This window comes from Nomascus leucogenys, chromosome 8, assembly GCF_006542625.1.
Source record: "Nomascus leucogenys isolate Asia chromosome 8, Asia_NLE_v1, whole genome shotgun sequence".
In the NCBI taxonomy this organism is placed as follows: domain Eukaryota; kingdom Metazoa; phylum Chordata; class Mammalia; order Primates; family Hylobatidae; genus Nomascus; species Nomascus leucogenys.
The window spans coordinates 74988187-75008546 of record NC_044388.1 but is presented as its reverse complement, the minus strand read 5'-3'; the positions used below and the strand labels follow the sequence as shown (position 1 = coordinate 75008546).

At 40.7% G+C, this 20360-nt stretch overlaps 1 non-coding gene across 1 annotated transcript; it reads right to left on the bottom strand.

The window, feature by feature from the left end:
- Positions 1-1892: 1892 nt before the first annotated feature.
- Positions 1893-1981, bottom strand: TRNAY-GUA. Its single transcript is given in 2 exon segments — positions 1893-1928; positions 1945-1981. It is a non-coding gene; the product is annotated as a tRNA-Tyr (tRNA).
- Positions 1982-20360: the final 18379 nt, after the last annotated feature.

Sequence of the window (20360 nt, the reverse complement as noted above, 5' to 3'; positions counted from 1 at the left end):
CAAGGGCCCCTGGTGCAATTCCAGCTGAGGAATGACTCACCTTTTAAAGTTTATAAATTTCATTTAGAAATTTTGAGTTTTGAAGTTTTAACTATTTCTGGAAATTTACCTCGGAACTTTGAATATTTTAAAATTTAATTTTGAAAACAATTTAATTTTGGAACTTTAATTAGATTTATTTTTTGAAAATTTAAGTTGCGAACTTCAGTTTAATATTTTACAATTAGGCGGGGCGCGGTGGCTCAAGCCTGTAATCCAGCATTTGGGAGGCGAGGCGGGCGGATCACGAGTCAGGAGATCGAGACATCTGGCTAACACGGTGAAACTGTCTCTACTAAAATACAAAAATTAGCTGGCGTGTTGGGGGCCTGTAGTCCAGCTATCGGGAGGCTGAGGCAGGAGAATGGCGTGAACCGGGAGGCGGAGCTTGCAGTGAGCCGAGATGGCCACTGCACTCCAGCCTGGGGACAAGAAAGACTCGTCTCAAAAAAAAAAAAAAAAAAAAAAAAAAAATATTTTACAATTGATTTTGTGAATGTCTGAAAATTTAAATGTGTGACAATTATTTGAAGAATTTGTTTGGCATATATTACACATATGTATTGATACATTATCCATATGCATACTTATGTTGCAAATACTTGTCAAAGGCGCACAAGCCTCCAATTCTGGAGACCCCCGGGCGGCGCGCTTATTTCTGCTCTCCCTGAGTCTGTCCTCAGATTCCCCATCAGATCACAAACCACTTTTCCTTCTATGACCTACGCAACCACAGAACCGACCGGGCCACGGCGGTCCTCCTCCCACCAGGCGGCCTGCGGACCATCCCTAAGCCAAGCTCAGGGCAGTTTTCCCCGCGCGGGCTCGGGTCCTCAGTCTCTTATCGTCGCCCGAGGGCGCGACCAGCAGGGGGCGCCGTCCCCACCCGTGAGGCTTTTCAGTTCTTCCCATCCGCGCCAGCGACAAGCTGACTGCAAAGGACAGTGCTGGGAACCGCGTACAAATAATCCGATTAGCTTTCTGGAAGCAGCCCGGGGCGAGTTTGAGGACTATCAATATAAACCCGCCCTTGCTGCGGCCTGACGAAATTTCCCATCTCGCTCCAAGAGCGCAGAGTAGCCCAGAGGATGGAAGCAGGGAGTAAATGTGTCCACTATTAAAATCAGAGATGACAGTTTTTGCCAGTCCCCAAGTATATTTCTGAAGTAACAGGGCCCCGCACTCTTTCACGGAGTGTCTAAAAGTCTAATAATAGACTTCTCGAATTCAAACACGCCTGTTTCATTAACTTTATTGAAGAGAACTTTCTGTCAGGTGTCCACTGCTCCTTTTTTGAAGAGGAGCGGGGTACGATGAGAGCGATAAACTCCGTCTATTGCTATTTAATTATAAACACTGACATCTTCAAAACACGGTACAGTTAATGAAATGAGAACACGTGTTGGGGGAGCTTTAAAAGATCGGGAGCTAGGGGAGGGGCATGATGGATGCAAGAGTGTCCGTCAGTTGTGCCAGTGTGGTGGCTAATGGTAGTTCTTCATGCTATTTTATCTACTTTGTATATATTTGAAATTATCATTAATAAAATGTTTATTCACACCGAGTATCAATATAACAGGGGGTGCTAAAAGACCGTGGAACCGCCAAAAAAAAATATGAAGCCTTGGGGCAGCGTGTTCTTCCCGTTTCCCACGTTCCTCATGATCCCTTCTCAACTTGGTGAAAATCGAGTCCCACTCGACTGTCCGTGAAGCAACCCTTGTTAGCAATTTTCAAGGTGGATTATTTTCCTTCTCTGAGCGTCTTACAAATTCACGTGTAAGCAAGATGCACACTGCGTTCTCCAAGTTTCCTTATTTCAGGCCCAGAAGAGACCCTTTTAAAAAGGGAACTCCTCCGAGCCGGATTCGAACCAGCGACCTAAGGATGACTATATTCAAACCCCTACAGTCCTCCGCTCTACCAGCTGAGCTCTCGAAGGATGTTATTGCATACTTTTTGGATACTTTAGAGTTTACCTATTGCTTTTGACTATCCTGTATTCTTGTTCATTTTGAAAATATAGGGAAACCTGAGGAAATTTTCGAGGATATTAGAAATGTTTCAAAATGTTCTAAAATGTTCTCATCTGAGCAGGGATAGTGACTAAACAAGTATATGAACAATTCCCTTGAACATTTAAAATTTGTGGGTTTTACTGTAAAAATGTTTCACATAGGTCCAAAAAAATAAAAAATAAATAAATAAACAAAAACACACAAATATTCCATGTCCTGCTCCCTTAGAATAGATAGGACCATTGCCCTTATTGCGCGTGTTGTCCAGCTGTCCTGTCCGCTTAGCACCTCCTCTCTCCATAGGAAGTGAATAATAAAGACAAGGTTATCTTAGACAACTGGGTTGAAGCGGGGGGAGCTACCGCCTTGAAGCGAAGTTACTGCCCAGTTCATTTTGGAAACATTGAGATTCTCCTTTCTGAAGGGCAAGGAAAATTACACAATTCGTATAATTTGTAATTTGTGTTCGAGATACAAAACATGAGAAGTGCGTTGTGTGTGTACATATGTTTAGGAATTGAGCGGCTCATATAATATTGCACAATTGTAATGGGACAAATAAATGAAACACAACACTTCTCCCTCCCCCCACGATTTAAAAAAGAAATATAACATTCTATTTACAGGTGTCAACCTAAATAACAAAGAGAAGCTCTCTGAAAGAAAATGATGTTTATTTGGGAATAGAGCATTGCAATGAAAATACAAGTGCCATAGGAAACTATGTATATTCAGGGAGGTAAAGGAAGACAAAGGTGTTTGTTTGTTTGTTTGTTTTTGAGTTGGAGTCTGGCTGTGTCGCCCAGGCTGGAGTGCAATGGCGCAATCTCGGCTCACTGCAACCTCTGTCTTCCGGGTTCAAGCAATTCTCTTGCCTCAGCCTCCCGAGTAGCTGGAATTACAGATGCCCGCCACCACGCCCGGCTAATTTTTGTATTTTTAGTAGAGACAGGGTTTCACCATGTTGGCCAGGCTGGTCTCCAGTTCCTGACCTCATGATCCGCCCGCCTGACCTCATGATCCAGAATATAAAGTGCTGGGATTACAGGCGTGAGCCACCGATCCCAGCGATATAGATTTTTAAGGGAAAAAATGAGAAGGATTATATAACGGTGTTGAAGTAATGATCGTCTGCTACAAAGATGGATAGCAAAGAGGAAGCTAGTCCCAGGTTGGACAGGCAGTTGTGGGGCAGATGTCCTTGCAGAAGTATTTTTTGTGTAAGATTGTGATGGCCTATGCAAGGTTGTGGTTTTTGCAGTCTTTTGTGATAGTTTTTGTTATCAAGCATGGCCTTTTCCAGCTCTATTAATTAGCGTTTTTAGTTTGTTTTGTGTGTTTGTGTGTTTTAACAATAGTGACTCCATTTTGATTCTGACAGTTTTCACAAAAGTATGTTGTCATGCTTTGCTAATAAGTGCCTATCATGGTATTCAGCTTCCTGGTGCCTAACACAGAAATGAACACCAATGGGAAAAACGGGAAGGCATCTGGAGAGACTTTTCTTTTTTATAAAATTATTAAAATATATGGAAATTATAAATTGTGAAATTTATGGAAATGAGTGTTGGTGAATTTATTTATAAGAGATCATCACTTATTACAGTTAAAGTTCTCCATAATTGTAATCTTGACAAAAATACCGTTTTTTTTTTCAAAAGATCCTCTCTAGCGTTTCCCATGAGAAATATCTGCGGCAACATAACTAATATTTAATTCAGTTATTCAATTCATTGCCATGAGAAACTAAGAATATATGGTCTGGTAAATTCCTTTCCAATAATGTAACCTAGTCGGGGAAAATACGAGAAGCCAGAGAAGAGAAATGAGCAGATTCTTATGAGATGGTCTCCGCCCATATGAAGTGTACTAACTGAGCCTTGGACACCAAATGTGAAAACAGTTGACCAACCCTGCCATTTCACCACCAAACCCCAGGATCTCAGTTCACATGCTTTCTCAAATAAAAGCTTCACTAATTTTCACAGGGGGCAGCAAACATCCAGAAAAAAAATGCTCAGTATGTTTCTCATCAGTTGCTGCTATGCTCAGGAGCTCCCAGAGCCTCCTGCCTCTCAGTGACACGGTACTATAGAGTTGATTTTGATCAGGAAGAACTCCTATAGCTAATCTCATCAATTATTTTCTTTACCTATAAACTAATCTTAGCATAAGAATCCCACCTCCGGGCTGTTAAATTTGGAATTTCATTTGCCTGAAATGCTCTTTCCTCCTATAATCCCCAAGATTTGCCTCCTGGGAATACAAGAACAAGTAACTAGTACCTTTCCGCACTAGATTTCTGTATCACTTTGTGGGAAGACTTCCTTCTTCCTCTTCTTACAGAATCTGGTGTCAGAACTACCATTCTATTTATTCCCTCTTGTTGCAGACACAAGTTCAAAATGGGTTTATGGCTAAATCTAACTATCTGAAATAATTCTTGGAGATGTATCATTATCACTTGATTACAATCTCACCCTGTACCTTCTCTATTGTTTTAGCACCTTTTCAACTTGTCAATTGAATCCTACCTAGATGGTTTTAACTTCTCTTGAAGCTTACAGACCACTATAATATTCCTATGGAATAAAAAGGAACAAACTATTGGTAAACGTAACAACAGGGATGAAACTCATCTGCATTATGCTGAATTTAAAAAGCCAGATACAAAAGGCTACATACTATATTATTCCTATGATATTCTTGCAAGGGCAAAACTATAGGGACAGAAAATATCCATAGTTGCTGCTGGAGAAGATAGGGGAGAAATTAAGTATAAAAGAAACATGGTGATTCAGTAAGAACAAAATAGAAAAAGAGGAAGAGGAAGAAGAAGGAGAAGGAGGAGGAGAGGAGGAAGAAGAGGAGAAAGAAAGAAGGAAGAAAGAAGAAGAAACAACATCTTTCTTCTTTCCTCCTGGGAGGCTAGGCCTGGTGTCATGCCTATAATGGCTTAAGCCCAGGAGTTTCAGCCTGCAGTAAGATACGATGGAAGAACAGCACTCCAGCCTGGGCAACAGAGCATGACCCTGTCTATTAAAAAAAAGAAGAAGAAGAAGGAGAAGGAGGAGAAGAAAAAGAAGAAACATGCAGAAATTTGGGCGTAGGGTGATATTATTATTCTATATCTTGATTGTAATGGTGATAACATGACTGTGTATATTTGACAAAATTTGCTACACTAAGGAGAATGTACATTAAAAATGATGACTTTACTGTATGTAAATTGTACCTTAATCTAAAAAATGGGAAGAGTAACTTTCAAAAAATTAAAGTAGAAGAAAAGTAAAGTGTAGCTTAGAATTTAATTTTAAAATCAATGTAATCAGTGTAATCACTTTATTATCAGACTAAAAAGGAAAAGCCATATGATTATTCCAATAGGTATAGAAAAAAAATTGACAAAATTCGGATACATATGTTAGAATTTCTGCAAACTATAAAAGACATATTTAAGAATTCAACAGCTAATATATTTAGTGGTGAAAAACTGAATGTTTTGGCCCTAACATAAGGTCCAGAGCAAGGATGTCCACTCTCACAACTTCTATTCAGCATTATCCTAGAGATTCTAGTCAGTGCAATAACGCAAGAGAAAGAAAAAAATATAGATTAAAAGGAAAAAGTGAGACAATCTTTATTTGCATGTAACATTATTGTCTACGAGAAAATACTGAGGAAACTTCTACAAAGCTACTACAACTGATGAGTAAGCTTACCAAAACTGCAGGGCACAAATATAATAAATTGTAATTACATTTATTAATAGATTGTTAACAATAAATAGTTAGAAGTTGAAATATAAAATACCATTTGAAATAGTATAAAAAATATGGAACATTTAGAGATAAATTTACTAAGATGCAATGAAAGCAATGCATTGTTTCCAGAACAGAAAATTTAAACAATTTTCAGATATCAATTGCAATTCTTTCAAATTGATTGATACATTTAATGCCATGACAATCAAATCTCAGTGATTTTTTTTAGAAATTGGCAAGCCGAATATAAAATGTATAAAATGTATACGGTCAAAAGATGCAAAATATCCAAAACAATTTTGCAGAACAAAGTTGGAAGAACACTACCTGGTTTCAAAACTTACAACAAAGCTACACAGAGTCTAGAGATAAACTTACATGATTATGATTAATTGATTTTTTGACAGAGGTGCCAAGGTAATTCTACAGGAAAAAGATAATATTTGCAAAATGATGCTAGAAAACCTGAATATCCATATGCTAATAAATGAACTTAGACCCTTACATCACACAATGTACAAACATTAATTCAAAATGAATCAAAGACTTAAATGCAGGGACTAGAACAACAAAACCTCTAAAAGAAAACATAGAAGAAACTCTTTGTGACTTTAGATTAAGCAAAAAGATTTTAAATGGGACACAAAAGCATAAACCATAAAGGAAAAAATAAGTTGAATTTCATCAAAGTTTAACAAAAAATCTGCTCTTCAAAAGATACTGTTAAGAAAAGACAAGTCAGGCCAGGCATGGTAGCTCACGCCTGTAATCCCAGCACTTTGGAAGGCTGAGGCTGGCAGATTGCTTGAGTCCAGGAGTTCAAGATCAGCCTGGGCAACACAGCGAAATCCCCTCTCTACCAAAAAAAAAAAAAAAAAAAAAAAAAGTCAAGTCACAGATTAGAAAAAGATACTTGGAAAACACTTCCCTGATGAAGGACTTATAACCAGAACATACAACATTACAACATACTCTTGCAACTCAATAATAAGACCAGACAATACATTTTTTTAAATGGACAAATGATTTGGACAGATATTTTACAAAAGAAGCTGTACTGATGGCCAATAAGCATGATAAGATATGTAACATCACTATTCATTAGGGAGATGTAAATTAAAGCCACAATGAGATACTTTACACACCTCAGAGAATGGCTAAAGTTAAAAAAAAAAATGGTGAGAAATTAACAGTGCCGAGTGCCGATGATGATGTGAAATAACTGAAATTCTCATATATTGCTGGTGGGAATACAAACTGGTCCACCTTGAAAAACACTTGTCAGTTTTTAAAAATGAAATTATACATATATTTGCCATAACACTACATGAATATTTATAGTAGCTTTATGCATAACTGCCAAAAACTGGAAACATCCAAGTATCTATCAGCTGGTGATGGATAAGTTTTAGTAAATCCACATAATGGAATTCTGCTCAACAATAAAAGGAATTAACTACTAATATATGCCACATTGATAATTAATTTTTTTGAGACAGAATTTTGCTCTTGTTGCCCAGGCTGGAGTGCAGTGGCGCAATCTCGGCTCACTGCAACCTCTGCCTCCCCGGTGCAAGCGATTCTCCTGCCTCAGCCTCCCGAGTAGCTGGGATTACAGGAGCCCGCCACCATGCCAGGCTAATTTTTTGTATTTTTAGTAGAGAGGGGGTTTCGCCACGTTGGTCAGGCTGGTCTCGAACTTCTGACCTCAGGTGATTTGCCCGCCTCAGCCTCCCAAAGTGTTGGGATTACAGGCGTGAGCCACCGTGCCCGGCCTGATTTTGGTTTTTATACTTTTGTCTTTTCTCTAATTGCATAAATGAAATAATTTGGGACCAGGCACCATGGCTCATGCCTGTAATCCCAGCACTTTGGGAGGCTGGGGCGGGTGGATCACTTGAGGTCAGGAGTTGGAGACCAGCCCGGAGAACACGGCGAAACCCCGTCTCTACAAAAATTAGCCGAGTGTGGTGGCACGTGCCTGTAGTCTCAGCTACTCGGGAGGCTGAGGTTGGAGGATAACTTGAACCCGGGAGGCGGAGGTTGCTATGAGCCGAGATCGCACCACTGCACTCTTTAGAACCTGGGTGACAGATTGAGACCCTGTCTTAAAATAAAAAAAAAAAATCGAATGTATCCCTTTGTAGTTCTTTTTTTTTTTTTTTTTTTTTTTGAGACGAGTTTTGCTCTGTCACCCAGGTTAGAGTGCAGTGGTGCGATCTCGGCTCACCCCAATCTCCGCCTCCCGGGTTCAAGCGATCCTCCTGCCTCAGCCTCCCAAATAGCTGGGGTTACAGGCTCCTGCTACCGCACTCGGCTAGTTTTTGTCTTTTTTAATAACGATGGTGTTTCACCATATTGGCCAGGCTGGTCTCGAACTCCCGACCTCAGGTGATCTGCTCTCCTCAGTCTTCCAAAGTATTGGGATTACAGGCGTGAGCCACAGCGCCCAGTCAATGATTGACTTTCCTTACGTAACATAATGCTTTAAGATTTATCAATGTGGTGGCCCTTTCGGAGGCCGAGGCAGGCGGATCACCCGAGTTCAGGAGTTGGAGGCCAGCCTGCCCAACGTGGCGAAACCCCCTCTCTACTAAAAATATAAAAAATTAGCCGGGCGTGGTGGCGGGCGCCTGTAATCCCAGCTACTCGGGAGGCTGAGGCAGGAGAATCGCTTGCACCGGGGAGGCAGAGGTTGCAGTGAGCCGAGACTGCGCCACTGCACTGCAGCCTGGGCGACAAGAGCGAAATTCTGCCTCAAAAAAAAAAAAAAAAAAAAAAAAAATTATCAATGTGGCATATAGTAGTAGTTAATTCCTTTTATTGTTAGCAGAATTCCATTATGTGGATTTACTACAACTTATCCATTCACTAGCTGATAGATCCTGTCCCTACTAAAAATAAAAAATTAGCCGGGCGTGGTGGCACATGCCTTTAATCCCAGCTACTCGGGAGGCTGAGGCTCGGAAGACTGAGGCAGGAGAACCGCTTGAATACGGGAGATGGATGTTGCAGTGAGCCGATATCGTGCCATTGCACTCCAGCCTGGGCAACAAGAGCAAAACTCCGTCTCATAAAAAAAATAAAAATAAAAAAAATAAGTCAGATCAGGGTTGCCAGGGGCTGAGAATGGATAGCAGCGATCGACTGTAAAAGGGCATGAGACAGTTTTGGGAAGCAAAGGATATGTGTTTGTGTTTGTGTTGGTTACATCCAGCATACATTTGCCTGAACTTGCTGAAATGCGCACTTTCTCAACACTTATAGACAGCTGTCAATTTTTTAAATTTTAAATGCACGCTTTGAAAGTTTTACTTGTACAAAACCGTGACTTATAAAGTAAAAAAATACTTTATAAGGTGTACTTTATAGGTTGGTGCAAAAGTAATTGCGGTTTTGCCAGTAAAAGATGGGAAAAACCACAATTACTTTTTGCCATCTTTTACTGGCAAAACCGCAATTACTTTTGCACCAACCTACTATATGACTAAGAAACCTTGTCTCTACTAAAAATACAAAAATTAGCCGGGCATGGTGGCGCATGCCTGTAATTCAAGCTACACGGAAGGCTGAGGCGGGAGAATCACTTGAACCAGGGAAGCGGAGGTTGCAGTGAGCAGAGATGCTACCACTGCACTCCATCCAGCCTGGGAGACAGAGGGAAACTGTCTCAAAAACATAAATAAAAAATAAATAAATAAATAAATAAATACTCAGAAAAACACAGAACCAAATAAATGAGAGATATAACATATTTATGGATCAGAAGATTTGATACTGTGGAGCTGCCAAGTCCCTCCAGTTAATTTATGGATTCAACACAATCCCAATAAATATCCCAGTGGGTTGGGGTTTTTTTTGTAAAAATGGGCAAGATTATTTTACAAAATTCACTCGGAACACAAATAACTCAGAATAACAGCAGCCATCTTAAATAAGAATAACAAAGTTGGAGGACACACACTATAAGTTTTCAAGATTTATTTAAAAATTAAGTAATCAAGACAAAATGTGTTGGTGTAAGGACAGGCCTGCAGATCAATGGGACAAACTAGAGAGCCAGGAAGCGGACTCACACACATATTGACAATTGATTTTTGAGAAAGCTGTCAAAATAATTCAACGGAAAAAGGATAGGCGTTCAATAATTGGTACTGGTACAATTGGACATTCATGTATTTAAAAAAATCTATGGCCCCACGTCAGCAACATATTTAGTAATTAAAACTTTATCATAAAATTGTAAAACTTCTAGAAGAAAATTTGTGTGACCTTTGGTTAGGCAAAAAATTCTTTAAATGAACACACACAGATACAAAGCTATAAAAATATAAATTAATAAATTAGACTTAATCAAATTTAAATGTTTGCTTTTTAAAAGACACTGCTTAGGCCAGGCACAGTGGCTCACACCTGCAATCCCACCACTTTGCGAGGCAGATGTGGGAAGATCACCTGAGGTCAGGAGTTCGAGACCAGCCTGGCCAACGTGGTGAAACTCAGTCTCTACTAAAAATACAAAAACCGGCTGGCATTGTGGCAGGTACCTTCATTGGGCATTGGAGCGGGTGCCTGTTGTCCCAGGTTCTTGGGAGGCTGAGGCAGGAGAATCACTTGAATCCGGGAGGCAGAGTTTACAGCAAGTGGAGATGTAGCCACTGCACTCCAGCCTGGGCAACAGAGCGAGACTCCATCTCAAAACAAAAACAAAAACAAAAAATAAATCAAATAAAAAGTAAAAACAAACAAAAACAAAATATTGTCTAAGATTTAGGAGAACTAAAAGAACTATTTGTTATTTTACCCATAATAATTATGTTCTAATGTATTATACAACAATACAAGTTTGTTTTCACCATATTTTGTCTCCAATGCTTTTGTTCTGATGTTTTCATATTATGTACAATATTTTTAATTGCACTAAGTTTCAGATTTGGGAAACTTGCCTAGGTGCTTTTATGAAAATCAACATAGAAACTACTGCAATCCTTTATCAATGAAGGGACCACCATGGTTCAGAGATGCTAGACTTCCAACTGGCTCATGTTCTAATGGACCTTTGTGTTGTCTCCCGTAAGGAAAAGCTAAGTGTATTTGGCTTTTAGGAAGGAGAGCAGCCAGAATAATTGGTGGCCCTATGGTGCACTATGATGGTCATATGGTCATTCTGATCCACAGTCTTCTAGTAATGTAGAACGTGTAGATTGTAGTTCTTACTTCCTCAGAAATAGATGTGGACATATGACACATTTGTTTTGGAAAATGAGGTGTCCCTTCCAGATGTTTGAGAGTCAGTGAGCAATCCATCAGGTCCCTTTTTACCTTACCTTGACAAAATAATTGATTATTTTGATTGTAGAGGATCTACAAATCAGGGTTTTTTAGTGAAATAGAGACCACCAACCAAATCATGATAGGTTTTTATGACACAGAAATAGGAGTTTATGGTTATAAGCCACTATGATTTGGCGTGGGGGAGAGGAATTACTTATTATTGAAGCATAAGCTAACCTATCCAGATGAATACATCCAGGAAATTCAAAAGTATGAATTCATTAAGAAGCCCAGATTACTTTCTAGGTAAATACCCAACAAAATTGTGTGAACTTGAGCACTAAGAGATATTCTAAAAGTGTTCATAGAAAACACGTTTTTAAATACACATACATATTTTAATATATTAATATCAATATTTCCCAAGAAAAAGCTTAGTGAAGTATTGCCAATGGTCTACATACAGCTTAATGTCACTTTATATTATGATAAGCTTAGGAAAATGTCTAAAGTTTCTTTGGTTCTTTGTGGTAGAACTCTAGAACATTTAAATGTATTGAGCTAAAAGTAGGAAAAATTTCAAAATTGGAATGAACACAGATCTAAAATTGGGACTTTAAAATACTATGGCAGTTTTTCAAGCCTGGAAAGTTCAGTCATTAGGATTACAGCAAAAATAATTATTAGACACAAGAGGCATTTCACCTACTTTGTCTCTTGCCCCCATATGCAGCCATAGTGACTGTCCTTGTTCTCCTTTTCTCCCTTGCCACAGCACCCGCAATTCAGATTGCTTTCCTTTTTCCCTCATAGCTTCTACCAACGATTTGCTTCTTTGGGGACAGATCTTCCCTAAGACAAATAGAAAATTGTAGCATGAATCACCAAATCTTAGCCTCTTAAATCCTTGCTGTTCCTGAAAATTACCATGCAAGATCATTTCTTAATGTTGAGTTTTATGCCTAATTATTATTAGTAAATAGACTGAGCATCATGTTCTATGGAAAGTTACATGACTATCTTATATACGCATGCTGTATCTGGTCTAAAGTTTCTATTTTCATGGCTAAAATAGCTACAAGGAACTTGCTCATTGTCTTGTCTTCTACTTTTATTCCCAATGGCAGGCAGGGCTTCCTAATACTCCTAACTCTTTCTAATCCAGCAGTAGTTCTTCAACATCAGTGTTCCTTTTGTACAACACTGGTTTCAGTTCTAGGAACATCTCAGGCTCTCTAAGATATCTGAGCCTTTTTTAAACTGTTTATTCTCCCAGGAATGACCTGGAAAATGTATTGACCACTGACCAACTTTTATTATTATTATTATTATTACTATTATTATTATTATTGTGTGTGTGTATGTGAGACGGAGTTTCGCTCTTTTGCCCAGGCTGGAGTGAAGTGGTGCGATCTTGGCTCACTGCAACCTCCGCCTCCTGGGTTCAAGTGATTCTCCTGCCTCAGCCTCCCTAGTAGCTGGGATTACAGGCATGTGCCACCACGCCCGACTAATTTTTGTATTTTTAGTAGAGACGAGGTTTCACCATGTTGGCTAGGCTGGTCTTGAACTCCTGACCTCAAGTGATCCACCCACCTCAGCCTCCTAAACTGCTAAGATTACAGGCACGAGCCACAGCACCTGGCCACTGACCAACTTTGAAGACCAAGGATCAAAGATCAACTCCACATTGAAGATGTTGGAGCCTCACCATATTACCTCTGGTGTCCCACCAAGAAGCCCTACCCATTATCCCCCTGACCTTCACCATGTCAATGTCCACCAGGCTGATTTCTACCAGCCAGTACTTTCATCTCATTGCATGAGAGCTTTCCCCACCTGCTGATCACACTTTGCCCACATTCATGGCAGGCCAGATGTTCCACTAAATTGGGGGTTTAGAACAGCTCCCAGGCAATTTTTGGTAAATGGTGTATGACTATCCCAGCTCCCTTACCCTTGAAGTTTGATCATTTTTAGGCATATTTTCAACATTGTTTCCCAGAGTTCCTCTTCTGAGGATTAAGAGGGGTTAAGAAGGATTAAGCTCGAATAGCCCAGAGTGGTATTCCTTGGTTTCTTTTCTTTTCTTTTTCACTTTGTTTTTTCCACACCAGTGTTTTCTGGATTAAACCACTTGCCCCTAAATCCTTGAATAAACCACCCCACCCCACCCCAGAAAAAAACAGTAGGTTTTTGAAAGGTTATCCAATATGCTGTGGAAGAATAGGTAAGTAGTCAGGGGCAGAAGCAGGAAGGCAAGATTGATTCAGGTGAAAATTACAATGTCTCCAAAAGGAGTTGTGGCAGTAAGAGTGGTGAGATGCTGTAAGGTCATGGATATGCAGTGAAGATAGAAGCAACAGAATCACCCAATAAATTGATGTGGAATGCGACAGAAAGACGACTCAGGATGACTCCCAGGTATCTGACCAGAGAACTTTGAAAGATGGAAGGGAGTGAGGGTGACTGTGGGTGGGACAGATTTTGGAGGGAATGAGATAAGGAGTCCAGTTTTGATGATTACTAGCTTCTAAGTGGAGATGATGAGTAGGTAGGAATTCATCAGTCTGCAGTTTGTGGGAGAGTCTGGGCTGGAGATACAATAATGTGAGTTATCTGCACAGAAACAGGTTTAAGTTCATGACTCTGGAGGAGACTCTCAAAGAATTGGGTGTAAACAGATAACAGAAGAGGACTAAGAACTAAAGCCTGGGGAGAAAAACAATATTAAGGAGTCAGGGAGAAGAGGAAGAACCAGTAAAGAAGACTAGGAAGAAGCTATCAATGAGGAAGGAGTAACTCAAAGTGTGATGCCCCAGAAGCCAAATGAAGAAAATATACCAAGGAGAACTGAGCATCCCAATCTAATGCTTCTACTGATGAACCATGTAAGAAAAGGCAGAGAATTGATCATTAGATTAGCAACAGTGAGGTCCATGGGAACTTTGAAAAGAGCCGTTTATGTTGAGATGAGAGACAAATTGGAGTAGGTTTAACACAGAGGACAGGCTGGATGCAGTGGCTCAAGCCTGTAATCCCAGCACTTTGGGAGGCCAAGTCAGGAGGTTCGCTTGAGACCAGGAGTTGGAGACCAGCCTGGGCAACGTGGAGAGAGCCCATCTCTACAAAAATTAGCCACAGGTGTGGTGGCACACACCTGTAGTCCTGGCTACTCAGGAGGCTGAAGTGGGAGAATAGCTTAAGCTGAGGAGGTTGAGGCTGCAGTGAGCCGATATCACGCCACTGCACTGCAGCCTGAGTAACAGAGCCAGAACCTGTCTAAAAAAAAAAAAAAAAAAAAAAGACTGAGTGCAAAGACAAGAAAGACCAAAGACCATTCTTTCAAGACATGTGAAGCAGTAGCTGCCAGAGGATAAACAGTAAAGAAAGGTTTATTTCAAGATCAGGGAGGCTGGGTACGGTGGTTCACGCCTGTAATCCCAACACTGGAGGCCAAGGCGGGTGGATCATGAGGTCGGGAGATCGAGACCATCCTGATTAACACGGTGAAACTCTGTCTCTACTAAAAATGCAAAAAATTAGCCGGGCGTGGTGGCGGGCACCGGTAGTCCCAGCTACTCGGGAGGCTGAGGCAGGAGAATGGCGTGAACCTGGGAAACAGAGCTTGCAGTGAGCCGAGATTGCACTACTGCACTCCAGCCTGGGCAACAGAGCGAGACTCCGTCTCAAAAAAAAAAAAAAAAAATCAGGGAGAAGTTTATTTCACTACCAAAGGATAACAAGTCCAGAAAGGTTAATTTCAAGGTCAGTTAATTTCAGCCAGTCGCGGTGTAATTCCAACACTTTGAGACGCTGAGGCAGGCAGATCACCAGAGGTCAGGAGTTCAAGACCAGCCTGTCCAACATGGTGAAACCCAGTGTCTATTAAAAATACAAAAAAAATTTAGCCAGGTGTGGTAGTGGGTGCCTGTAATCCCAGTCCCTCCAGAGGATGAGGCAGGAGAATTGCCGGAACCCAGGAGGCAGAGGTTGCAGTGAGCCGAGATGGCACCACTGCACTTCATCCTGGGCGAGAGAGTGAGACTCTGTCTCAAAAAAAAAAAAAAATTCCAGAAAATGTCAGACACTGTGGTGTGTGCCTGTAATCCCAGCTACTTACGAGGCTAAGGCAGGATAGCTGGAGCCCAGGAGTTCAAGTCCAGCCTGGGCAACATAACGAGACCTCCCTGCCCCCATATCCCTCCCTCTCAAAACAAAACAAAATATCAGGAAGAAAGTCCCATTAAATATACTAAAATGAAAACTTTTTCCTTTTTTCCACAGTCTCTCTCTTGATTTATCATGGTGTTTTATTTGCTATTTAATGTCATTCTAAGTAAAAATTAAACTTTTACATTATTAGTTTTACTGTTAATCTTTGTTGTTCAGTGCCAATTTTAAATGCAAATACAAGGATATTTAATTCCTATTTGGAATCACTGATATTCCACAATTTATATTCAATAGCTCAATACAAGCCTATATATTTAGTTCTTACCCCAACAGTGGAAACACTGCCTAAAACTAACTCATTAATTAATTCACACACATTCTACCAATACTATCTTTGGCTTACTGATAAGGAAAGACTAAAAGGAAAAAGAACTATGGGTTGCCCTATCTTTCCATTTCCTCCTCTGTCAATATTTTCAGTGTAAGTGATTAGTTTATGCAGGGACGTAACTTGAATAAACAAGGATATGATGGGCTTTTTCTTAGACCTTGCCATTGCCTTCTTTCTGCACCCTAAGCAAGTTTTGGTTTGAACATAAACTGTGGCCTCTGGGGGCTGTCAGCACCTCCACTTCTTTTAGTCACAGAGGTAACATGTTTATATGTGCTTTGAGTCTTAGCATCATGGTTCCCCCAAATTTTGTGCTCATGGGGCATTGCCAATGCTGTATGTGAAAAGAGTGGCAAGGAATTGAGGCTGCCACCTGACCTGTCTCCTCTGTTCATGTGAAGGCTCCATTGTCCCACTGGACAACACATTCAAAACACAAATTCAACGATTATATTATCATGAATCTCAAGATGGCAACAACAGAGTATTAAACCAAGAGCTGATCTTTCTGAACACAAAGCCCTGTGCAACTGCACAGGCTGCATATGCATAAAGCCAGCCTTGAATGTAAAATATCAGGAAGTGAGGGGGCAGAGGAGATGATGTAGGAATGATAATCAGGACAACAGCTGGAGTGTCATCCTTGAGAATGGGATGGGATCTAGTGCCCAGGAGGACAAATACAATTATGTAAGAGTATCTGTAAAATCAATACCTCTACTAACTTGTTTAATCAAAGTAAATTGTCCATTAGCTTGGCATACAAATAGGGATCCACCATTCACACTTGATCCTGAACCTCTCTTTCTGACAGACCTTTGCTTCCTTGACAGCCTCTATTTAGGAGGCTAGAATAGTCTCTGGACTCAGACTAGCATCTTCCACGATGCAAGACAGTGGCAACAATCACTTTTTAGAAACCTAGAATGTTTCTAAATGAATGTTTCCATTTCTGCTGCCAGCATAGTACATCAGTATCACCCTTCACTGTCTCTCATGTAACCTTTTAGATAACCTCTCTCCCTTTCCCCCAAACTCCTTTTCCATCCCCCTTTCCAACAGTATTCCCCACTCTCATGGTGCTACTAAATGTTTTATAAAAAACAAATCTAAGAGGGTAACTATATTTGATAAACAGCTGTAAAGCCTATCTATTGCCCTCAGAATAAAGAAAAAAGTCTTGGAAGTCTTAGCCAGAGCAATCAGGCAAGAGAAAGAAATAAAAAGCATCCAAGCTGGGCGTGGTGGCTCACGCCTGTAATCCCAGCACTTTGGGAGGCCGAGGTGGGCAGATCACAGGAAGTCAGGAGTTTGAGACCAGCCTGACCCCATGGAGAGACCCTGTCTCTACTAAAAATACAAAATTAGGTGGGCGTGGTGGCACATGCCTGTAATCCCAGCTACTCCGGAGGCTGAGGCGGGAGAATCACTTGAACCCGGAGGTGGAGGTTGCAGTGAGCTGAGATCTCACCATTGCACTCCAGCCTGGGCAATAAGAGTGAAACTCTGTCTCAGGAAAAAAAAAAAAAAGCATCCAAATAGGAAAAGAATAAGCCAAATTTTCTCCCTTTGCAAATGACATAATACGATACTCAGAAAACCTTAAAGGCGTCTAGAACTGATGAACTACCTTGATAAAGTTTCAGGAAACAAAATCAATGTACAAAAATCAATAGCATTTCTATACACCAATAAGGTCAAGCTGAGAGCCAAATCAAGAATGCAATCCCATTTACAATAGCCACAAAAAGAATAAAATACCTAGGAATACAGCTAACTAAGGAGGTGAAAGATCGCTACAAGAAGAATTACAAAACACTGCTGAAAGAAATCAGAGGTGACACAAACAAATGAAAAAACATTCCATGCTCATGGATAGGAAGAATCAATATTGTTAAAATGGCCATACTGCTCAAAGCACTTTACAGGTTCACTGCTATTTCTATCAAATTACCAACATCGTTTTCCCCAATTAGAAATTAGAGAAAACTATTTTAAAATTTATATGAAATCAAGCTGGGCACGGTGGCTCACGCCTGTAATCCCAGCACTTTGGGAGGCTGAGGTGGGCGGATCACCTAAGATCAGGAGTTTGAGACCAGCCTGGCCAACATGGTGAAACCCTATCTCTACTAGAAACACAAAAAACAGATGGGTGTGGTGGTTCACGCCTGTAATCTCAGCTACTCGGGAGGCTGAGGCAGGAGAATCGCTTGAACCTGGGAGGCAGAGGTTGCAGTGAGCCAAGATTGTGCCACTGCACTCCAGCCTGGGTGACAGAGCGAGACTCCATCTCTAAATAAATAAATAAAATAAAATCATATGAAATTAAAAAGAGCCCAAATAGCCAAAGCAATACTAAGCAAAAAGAACAAAGCCAGAGGCATCACACTACTCACCTTCAAACTATACTGCAAAGCTACAAGTAACCAAAACAGCATGGTACTGGTACAAAAACAGACACATAAACCTGTGGAACAAGATAGAGAACACAGAAATAAAGCCGCACAACTATAACCATCGAATCTTTGACAAAGTTGACAAAATAACAAGCAATGGAGAATGGGCTGTGTTCAACAAATGGTGCTGGAATAACTGGCTACCCATGTGCAGAAGATTGAAATTGGACCCATACCTTTCACCATATACAAAAATTAACTCAAGATGGATTCAAGATTTAAATGTAAGACCTCCAACTATACAAATCCTAAAAGAAAATCTACGAAATACCATTCTGGACATCAACCTTGGCAAGTAATTTATGACTAAGTCTCCAAAACCATTTGCAACAAAAACCAAAATTGTTAAGGAGAATGTAATTAAACTAAGGAGCTTCTGCCCAACAAAAGAAACTATCAAGGGGCCCAGTTCACTGGCTCACACTCGTAATCCCAACACTTTGGGAGGTGGAAGTGTGTGGATTACTTGAGGTTAGGAGTTCAAAACCAGCCTGGCCAGTATGGCAAAATCCCATCTCTACTAAAAATACAAAAATCAGCCAGGCATGTGGCACACTCCTGTAGTCCCAGCTACTCAGGAGGCTGAGGCATGAGAATCACTTGAACCTGGAAGGCCAAAATTGCAGTGTGCCGAGGTCACACCACTGCACTCCAGCCAGGGCAACAGAGTGAGACTCTGTCTCCAAACAAACAAAACAAAACAAAACAAAACAAACAAACAAAAAACCATCAACAGAGTAAATAGGCAGTCTACGGAATGGAGAAAATATTCACAAATTATGCATCCAACATAGCTCTAATGCCAAGGATTCATAAGGAACTTAAATAATTCCATGAGCAAAAAACAAATAACTCCAATAAAAAATGGGCAAGAGACATGAACAGAAACTTTTCAAAAGAAGACATACATGCAGCCAACAAATATATGAAAAATGTTCAACATCACTAGAGAAACACAAATCAAACCTCAATGAGCTACCATTTCACATCAGTCAGAATGGCTGTTATTAAAACATCAAAAATAATGGATATATGGCAAGGTTGCAGAGAAAAGGGAATGCTTACATTCCCACTGTCGGTGGGAATGTAAATTAATTCAGCTACTGTGCAAAGCAGTTTGGAAATTTCCCAGATAACTTGGAACTACCATTTGACTCATCAATCCTACTACTGAGGATATACCCAAAGGAAAATAAATCATTCTTCCAAAAAGACACATGCATCAGCATGTTCGTTGCAGCACTATTCACAATAGCAAAGACACGGAATCAACCTACATACCACTAAGGGTGGAATAAAGAAAATGTGGTACATATACACCATGGAATACAACACAGCCATGAAAAAGTACAAAGTCCCGTCCTTTGCAGCAACATGGGTGCAGCTGCAGGCCACTACTGTAAGTGGATTAACTCAGGAACAGAAAACCAAATACCTCATGTTCTCTCACTTGTATGTAGGGAGCTAAATATCAAGTACACACAGACACAAAGGTGAGAACAATAGACTCTGGGAACTACTAGAGGCAGGAGGATGGGAGTAGGATGAGGGTTGAAAAACTATCGGGTACTATGATTACTACCTTGGTGATGGGAACATTCACACACCAAAACCCAGCGACACGCAATTTAGTCACGAAACAAATCTGCCTATGTAGCCCCTGAACCGAAAATTTAAAAATAAAAAAGTTCTCAATTTTTATTCTTCATTTTCTGTACCTAAAGAATAAAAAAGTATTGGCCAGGCGCGGTGGTTCACTCCTGTAATCCCAGCACTGTGGGAGGCCGAGGCGGAGGAATACTTGAATCCAGGAGTTCGAGACTAGTTTGGCCGACATAGCGGGACCCTCCCACCACACCCGTCGTCTCTCCAAAAATAGCTAGGGGTGGTGACTCGCGCTTGTAGTCCCAGCTACTCGGGAGTCTGAGGTGGGAGGATCGCTTGAGCCCAGGAAGTCCAGTGAGCCGAGATTGCGCTGCTGCACTCCAGCCTGCGCGACAGAGCGAGATTGTCTAAAACAACAACAACAAAACCACACAGAGAAACAGAGAGAGAGACAGAAGAAAAGTAACAAGATAACAGAGGACCCCAAAAGTCATCGTATATCCTAACCTCCAATAAAAACTGAAATGAAAACCTTGGGGCCAGAGTGCTCCTGTCATTCCCCACACCTCCCACGCGCCTTCTTAACTGAACTCCGTTGCGGGCGTTGGCTGTGGTTTGCTGGTCGAACGTCAAC